General features: G+C 37.6%; 1 protein-coding gene across 2 annotated transcripts in view; it reads right to left on the reverse strand.

Moving 5' to 3' along the window:
• The window catches only part of LOC136848815 (uncharacterized), a 28,472-nt gene extending 23,502 nt beyond the window's left edge, over window positions 1–4,970 (reverse strand). Inside the window, exon 1 of one of the 2 annotated variants that reach the window (XM_067121490.1) lies at window positions 4,904–4,970. The gene's annotated coding sequence lies outside the window, so the exon portion shown is untranslated. Of the gene's footprint in view, window positions 1–4,832 lie in introns of both variants that reach the window. The other variant, XM_067121489.1, reaches the window with a different exon arrangement.
• Window positions 4,971–9,228: the final 4,258 nt, after the last annotated feature.

Here is a 9,228-nt window from a genome sequence, read left to right on the forward strand (position 1 = left end):
CTTTTCGTTTAACACCCCCTTTTAAAATTGGACTTCCACAATCCTTTAAGTAGCTGATGAAGGCTGATAGGAGAATGGAAGTGGGACGCAGTTGTTCTTGAATGCAGTTATGTTCACTAGGAGTATAACAACTTGCGGAGACATGGTAGTCAAACATCCTAAACGCACCAAAATACTCGTAAACTAAAGGCACTAGGGAAACACAAAACATAATCAACCAGTATATTAATAGTATACAAACATACACCGAGAAATTTCCCTTAAGTAAACATTAACATCTAAAACTCAAGAGACTCATTAACTGTTTGTGGTCCTGAAGAATTTATGACAACTAGAGATGCGAAGTAGAAGGTGCACAATGTATGCCTAATTTAGTTCGGTAATCTTGTCTATGATAAACCATTAATACATGAAAAGCATAATGAAAGGCTTAAGCCTTTAAAATTGCCTCTCAATACTCGCTTTAAACGCTAAACTAAACCACGTTAAAGCTGAATTATTAAATTTTTTAAATGGTTAATGGCTGTCCTCGCACCAATGCATATTACAAACGTAATACTTCCAAAGATATCTAATTACTGCTAACACAGTCAGTGAGTACTAGATGCCAAAACATATAGGACATAAATTTCGATGATTACTTAACTTCAAGACTAGCGAGGCCTTACTTACAGAATCATTTCAATTAGGGCTGGAATTTACCAAGGGCTTAACCAGTGACCCGCTTTCAGGTTGACCTTAGGGATGGGATGGAGAAGGATGGGAAACCTTGGGATTGGGATGTTGAGGGGGAGAGTAGGCCTATGGGGTGAAAAGGTAGGGACTGGCAGTTTAAGAAATTTAAACCGAGTTGTAGTATTTACCTGTACTGTCCTAACTGCTTCCTGACGGTAACCTTTGGCACAGTTCTGGGTTACTTTTCAGGCAGTGACCCTTATTTGCCCTCATGGTTCTATCCCAACAAACACCTAACAGGATAAATCTACAGTGTATCTAGCCCTAGGAGAGCTGTTAATCAGCTCAGTGGTCTGGTTAAACTCAGATATACTTAACTCTTTACAGGGGTGACGCAATGGACGAAGATGGGTGTGGGGGAAGGAGAAAAGGATGTGGGTTCAGGGTGTGAATAGGTTGGGAGACTGAGGAACATGGTAGATAGATTTCACGCAGCTCAGGGGATGTGGGAGAGTGTCTGAGTGAATGGGGTATAGTGAATTGGAGGAGGTAGGGGCTGGTAGTAATGGCTTCATTTTGGGATGCTGGCATTCCTGAGTGTTGCATAATTGACCTTGGCATTGCTTGAAGGTTCTAATATTGTCATGAATGATCTAGATTAGCCTGCTACCCTGCTGTATTTGCATCAAGATAACATCGAAGCTATGTCAGTGTTACAAAAAAAAAAAAATCTATCATTTGACCCAGTTAGAAGTAATGTTTTGACTTACAAGGAGCTTGAAATGAAATCCTTGTACTTTGTGCATTTGGTCAAAAGCCTTCAAGTAATTTATGCCCATTGACCAAGAAGTTCCGGAGTCGATAATTCCCGGAATGCTGTTAAAAGGTTCCAATACAGCCACTCATCATTCCTGAGCTATATGAAACTGATGATTACAGTATTAATCGGGAAACGAATGCAGAGAAGGTGAAAAATTGGTACGGAAAATTACGAAAAGAGCGTAAAAATCCCGTTAGGCTTCATCATGATAATTTCTTTGTGATTCTAACTCATGTGAAAGACAGATGTGAAAGTAAATGATTAAAGGATTAAAAGGTGGCGTTGTGTCAATCAATGACGATTACGAAATCGATACAGAGCCTCAACGGTGATGAGGAGCATCTGTGTATCTGCATGGCGACAATTTTTATACTTAATTACTAGTTCTAGTAGTAAACCAATGTGTACTCCCAACACGGTAGGCTTCTTGGAATTATGGTAGGCTTATGTTATGTTACAGTTGCTGTAATTTCATTGTCTTAATAACACTTGCTATTTGCAAATTAACCTACTTACCGTGACCCCGAGGATTGCTATAAAATTACTATTTACAAACTCCTGAGAACGAACAAAATCGTCACTAGTTTTCAGGGGACTGTTTCTTTGATTGAGTGATTGATTATGAAATTTAGGTCTTGAAGACCAAGCGACGGAACCCATCAGGATTATTCAACGCCATAATGAAGGTGAAATATATAAATTAATGATATGATTGATGATGAATAGGTGAATGATGACATACTAGTAAATTTCAGTGTTAAAATATGAACGTAAAAAATGAAGAATGGAATTGGATAGAACCGATAAAATTTAATATATATTAAACTTTTATATTCAAAATACAAACTTAGTATATAAAATGAATATGATTAAAATCTTTATTAAATATACTAAAATCATATCTCATTAAAATAACCAGATTCTTTTCGATAACCCGTAAGGTTTGATAACTGATCAGTTAACTGATATTAGGAATCAACACTCGTATTCCTATAAATTATCACATTATTGTTATCACTTATTCACCCAAATGTCAATTTTTTATCTATTAATTCCAAAAGTGGCGTAGGAAGAGCTGAAAGTGTAGTAAGTAGTAAGAAAGGTTACCGTAGGGGAATGGTGGATCAAAGTGACCTGAGATGGTTTGGTTATGTAGAGAAAAAAAGTATACCTTAGTTTAACCAGACCACTGAGCTGATTAACAGCTCTCCTAGGGCTGGCCCGAAGGATTAGACTCATTTTACGTGGCTAAGAACCAATTGGTTACCTAGCAACGGGACCTACAGCTTATTGTGGAATCCGAACCACATTATACCGAGAAATGAGTTTCTATCACCAGAAGTAAACTCCTCTAATTCTTCAGTGGCCGGTCGGAGACTCGAACTCGGGCCTAGCAGGAACTTGGTTATATAGAGGAAAGAATGAACAACGGTAGGCTGATGTGAGAATGTATAACTGGAAGGTTGCTGAAGAAAATGAGATATTTCATGAAAGATGCAAGTAAATGTTGCCGTGTGTCTGCAAGGGAATTCGATGCACTTGCTCAGCGACATCGTCAACAATTCAGCTGTTAAGGTACAAATGAAGCAGTGACTGACAATGGCTGCTTTTTCTATGGAGCCAGCCCTAGTCTTAGTACTGAATATACACGTGAGTGGCGTCCGAAGAGCTGATCCCTCCTGACTCAGCAGTGTCGAGGGAAGAAGCCCCTGCCTTCATTCCTTTTTAATAACCCAAAGCAATTGCTTGGGACAATTTAACACTTGGGTCAACTAGTGGGCAGCAGGCCAAGATCAAACCACGGACCTTGCAGAGGGTAGCCCAGTACTCTGTCACTGAGTTATGCTTTTATAATGAGGTACTGTACCATAGGGAATTTTGCAGTGTAAAAACTCATAAGATCTTTATTGCAATGCGTCGATTCGACTATTTCTCGAGACAAAAATATTTCAAGGAAACGTTGAGATCAACTAAGAGCTAACAATGCACACTAGATTAAAATAGCACCAAACAATCTAAAAATAAAAACGTTCATTAAATGCCAAAGCCCTTCCTCTAAGGATGAATGACGTAGTCATTGATCATCCTTGTGTGTCCGCAGACTATAAAAAAATTATAACCTGTTCAGTGACCCTGACCTCTGACTTTTGGTGTATTACGGCACTGCAATGGAAATTATCAATACGAAATAGATGCCACAGACTTGTATCCAGATATGATGCATTTAAAAACTGCTGAAAATCTGTGATCACGAATCTTACCCTTAGACCATTTTTTCCTCGAAAGAAGGCCACATGATCAATATGCCAGCAGGTTTCATCACATTCTTCCTGCTCGTTTTTGAGACATCCTGCAAGTGCACGCAAACACACTCAGGCACGCAAGATAGCATAATTGCCTTCAAACACTGTTGACAGAGGAAATTACAAAAGAAGTAAAAGGTTGGTATGCTTTTAAAGGAGCAGACGCTGTCTCGATTTGAAATGTTTTTTTTTTTTTGTCACCTGCTCTCAAAGTTTAGAAATTTGTTCCTTTATATCTGGCATCGCTTCTTTGGGAATAAATCCCGTTATGTGTATTCACAAATAAACCAACAACAAGATCCCCACAGTTTAGACCAGAAGTTACCCTTCTCTGTGATCAGAAATAGCCGAGGCAAATGAGCCATATTAGTATCGCTGTAACTCTTTAGGCTTAATTACAAGAGATTATGCAGTTATGGAAGAAGGTCTAGGAGTCATTATTCCATTTTCTCAGCCAGGTATGTTTGTTTTTTTTTTTTTTTTAAACTGTCTTTTGCTGTAAAGAAAATTTCTAGACCAGTTACCAGACGACGGAAACAGATTCTTCATATGGTTTCCTGTCGTTATGGAAAGCAAATGGGCGTCGTGGGAAAAAGGTTCCCCCTTTATTCAGATGAACTGTATCGGATATTCTCGAGTCAGATTGACAGTCGATCCAGTTAGATGGAAAAAAAAAAGAACCTTAAACAAACCGTAGCTGACAACTTGTACCAGATATTACTAGTTTGGTGGGAGCACCAACTAGTTATAATGAGGCACGTTAAGCAATAGAAGTATAGTATGCACTTCCAAATCGAAATTATAGGTAATCTTTACCAGAATGTTGTCGTTTATTAACACGAAATCTCGACAGCACACCGAAATCAAGCTGAGGACACGAGTAAAGCACAATCTTATTGTATGCAAAACACTGCCGTCTCTTTCGATTCCGCTCAAGTAGAAGATACGGCGTTGTCATCATGTTAAATAGAACACACCCGCACGAAAGCAAGGCCAAGCACGTAGCAGCAAATATAAATCTCTGTTAACATCACCAGCACGTTGCAAAACGCCGCAGGTCACTACATGTCTTCTTGTGCAGTTGGTGACGTTTGTTGCTTCCTACCGTTCTGCTCGTTTGCTGCCGTGGGGAGATTTGTGAAGGCCTGGGTCTTGTGACGCCTGACGCTTTGTTTACTTCCGCGCTGTTTCTGTAATCTTCTTCTTTCAATACTACTGCAAGTTGTCACACAGACCAGCGGGATCGTTTGAAAAGTCAAAGAACGGACGTTCCAGCACAATATTGGAGTGCACCAACAGTTTATTGCCTGGCCAGTAGATTGCATTATTGTTTTCTCTAACATGAACTAAAATTTTACTGCCATTCTGAGCAAATCATATAGATTTCTGATAATGTTTAGTTCTCTTTTTTTTAAGTAATTTTACTAGATTCTGCTACCATGTATCAGTTCTCATTTCTTCTTTGTGGTATACTACACGTACATTGGTCAAGTGAGAGAATCAAGGTTCGAGACCCGTGTGAGATGGGACACTTTGGGGGCCAGTCTGTTAAAACCAAATCAGGGTGGAGAAGGCATGAGCTAGCAGCCTCTTCTGAAATATTTGCTGAAAACAGGGAATTTATCAAATTTTGGATATATCACTTCTAAGGAAGTATATTCTCTCTCTCTCTCTCTGTATATATATATATATATATATATATATATATATATATATATATATATATATATATATATATATATTATTACACAGAATCATATTTACTCCAATATAATTTTTTTTTAACTTTCTTCTCGTCTTGCATAAAAACGTATTAGTTCTCATTCACCTTTGCTTTTTACGTTTTTATCACCAGCATAATTTAATGGTATTACGCCTCGACTTCTTCTTGGTTTTACGACGACTACTTCTTAAACCGCTGCGATTTCCTTTCCCTCGTGACTCGCTTTGTAGCGCAGGAAACCTCTGCGATATCGGTTAACTGTTGACTTCCGTTGAATTTTTTTTTTTTATTTTCTCTTTTCTTATTCTTAATTTCCTATTCTTATTTGTCTCGTGTGCTGTTAAGTGATTCATTTTGTGAGATTTAGTTTGTATCATCTAAACCTAAAGACGGAGAAATACTTTGATCTTTTGTTCTAAGGCGAACTGGTTTTTGTCTTTAAATCATTGTTGATACGTGAATTTTATCCTCTTGAAAGTACTCAACCTCCCTTCAATTTGGTCATTTCTTAAAGAAAATAATGTGTATCTTGTTAACAAAATTCACAATGTTATGTTTAAGTTCTTGTATATCTAAAATCCATAAGCATGCCATTAAATAAATTACAGTGAATTACAAATACAATTTATTGACATCCTTGTGGATTTTCTGTACACAACAATTTTATGTTATGCTTAACCACTTATGTTATAGTATTTTCTTGCTAGTTATTATTATGAATTTATTTTTTTTTATTCTGTTAAGTTTCCCGCTTGATACTTTCTGGTTAGAGTCCCAGAGCATTTCTGTGGATGTCACGCCAATAAGAAAGCTTAGAAATAGAGCCAGAAATACGAAAACCTTGATATATAACCTATTTCTATAGAGTCTGAGTCGAGAATAGAGCTGATAAAGGATAATGAGAGCAAGTAAAGAAAAAGAGTGTCATTAGATCGTGCCTTGAAGGTCGTAAAACTATAGGTATTAGCGTCAAGGTGTACCAGCTCTGTAACAAGATTTCTGAATCGAAGAGAACAAGAGTCATGTTTTCTTTGAGAAAGTACAGAGTTCGCGCTTTCTAATCAAACGGTAAGCGAAAACAAAATGGCGAGGCTGGTTGAGTCTTGGTAAACTGTGCCTCCCGTAAAATAAAAGGGTGATTAATTATCAAACGATTGCGCACTCAACTGGTCATCTAGCATAGTGGTTAGTGTCGTGGCATGCCACTCAGATGTCGCGGGTTCGCGTCTCCCCCAGGGCGATGAAAAATCACTGGCTCTGTACCGCACTGCTGCAGCGTGGGGTCTGAGGTGGGAGGTTGGAACCAACATTCTTTGGAAGCTTGAATTTCAAGTCAATGGCACCTCTGGTGTGCTTGTTCCGTGTGAATAGGTTTCATCTACTGAAGTAATAATCATAATAATAATGATAATGATAATATCATTCATTGCCTGAAATTGCACAAATTCTTTGCATAGGAGGATGCGGCCTTTTGTACTCTCTGAACAATGTGCCAAGCCTGTTTAAAAGCCAACTCTTAGGCAAACTACGGTTTTCATTCTTTCCTACATTGATTGACTCTATGCTCCAGTAATCCTAGAATCATGGGACAAATAAAAATGATATTAATGCTTCGTCAGATCTGACCGTACCTCAACTATATATATATATATATATATATATATATATATACATATATATATATATATATATATATATATATATATATATATATATATATATATATATATATATATAAACAGTAAGCTACAAATGTTAAATAATATTGAAGTGGAATTGTATCTGATAAGTGGTCCGTCACCTGGCGGATATTTGACAACATTCGTAGCTTAATGTCTGATAAAAATTCATATGTATATATAAATAAATATATACACACACATATATGTATACATATATGTATACATATACTGATTGTTGTATAAGGTCTGTTTTTTCCTTGTCTCTACGTTTCACCGTCACCACACCTTGATCCATTCTTGGTTGGTCGACGCACTGCAGTATTCACTTACGAAGGAGGGAAGGTGGGGGGGGGGTGCCTAGTTGGTGGAGGAGATGGTGTCTGCAGATCTATATCCCTCCCCCTCCCCCTCCTCCATAAAAGTCCCATTCTCATCCCCAGTTCTCCCCCCAATCCCCCATGAACCTTATTCTCATCCATTGATCTTCCTTTCCCTGCCTCTTGTAGCAATAAAGCTTTTTTATGTGTGCACCATAGATTTTCAGCTGACTGCAGACATTTGTCTATTCTTTTGCTGATGTATCCTTTCCGAATGTACTGTCACTGGAGAAACCTCAGTTTTATGACTTATTTTTGGCGCGTCTTTGCCAGGATAATGTTCATTTATTTACTCAGTAACAATAATTACAAGAGATAAGGAAATCTTCATTCGAATATATGTCTGACATGTCTCATCTGAATTCAGTGCTCCAATGCAGCTGGCGGCCGTTGTGTTTTGAAAGAGGCTGGGTCATGCAAACGCGTCGGGAAGGGAAGAGTCAACACGAATTGTGCGTTTACCGGCCAAGAAAGTTTAGTTGTATGATTTCTAGATTTATTTTAGTTCTACAAGTCCTTGTCTCTGCTTTCATTTTAATAAGACTGATGATACCTGATTATTAAAACTGGTATCAGTTCTGACAAAATGAAACCAAAGACAATGGTTCGACGAATATCATTCAAACAGGCATTCAATTTATCGAACAGACACTAGTTCCATTAATTTTGACATGTATCTTTCCGACAGTTGTTAAATTTATCAAAGGCAAACCAAAGGTCATGAATTTGACAAATACTGAGTCAGATTACATAAATGACTTGCCCTCTTAGTATTATTAGGCAACAGTAACAACAAACATACTATATATAAATTTCTCCAAGACAGGAATGGGGCCTTCTGAGATAACACAAACTGAACAGTGCCACATCCACAATCTGCCTACTGAATTGTGAATGAGTCACCCGAACAGCAACACTCCATATCTGGTTTATACACTCTTTCTTTCTTAACATTACGATAATTCCAATATCTCTTATACACCGTCTTTATCAGATTAGTCAACTAGAATTTGCTGGTAACATGGCGGTATAGTCAGTGTTACGTGGACCCTGGCTCCAAGTCACAAGAGTGACTAATGACGTGGTGCGGATCCCATGGAACCAGGAAATGCCCTCTGAATATTGGTGTGTATATATATATATATATATATATATATATATATATATATATATATATATATATATATATATATATATATATATATATATATGTTTGTGGCAGGTATGATTCTTAATCTCCTGATTTCCCAAACATTTTGGAGACGGTTTGTGTTTGAGGAGCTAATTTCCCCAAAATGAAATTTGTAAGCAAAATTCTCTTTGACAGTTCATGCTCTCAGTCTCACGTCTACGAGAATCGCCTTCCTGCATTCCAACGCCATTCAGCCAGCAAGAAAGGTGAGAAGTTTATTACCACTTCTGTAACCATATACCCGTCGAGAGAGAAGGTATTTTACTGAGACTTGAAGAAGCGCCCCGCCCTGATCCCGCACGTACCGCCGCCACCCCTTAAGCATACACACACGTGTGTGTATATATATATATATATATATATATATATATATATATATATATATATATATATATATATATATATATATATATATATATATACCATTTGAGGAGGATATGGTCCAGTGTCGATCCC

The sequence above is a fragment of the Macrobrachium rosenbergii genome, chromosome 19, assembly GCF_040412425.1.
Source record: "Macrobrachium rosenbergii isolate ZJJX-2024 chromosome 19, ASM4041242v1, whole genome shotgun sequence".
Lineage (NCBI taxonomy): Eukaryota > Metazoa > Arthropoda > Malacostraca > Decapoda > Palaemonidae > Macrobrachium > Macrobrachium rosenbergii.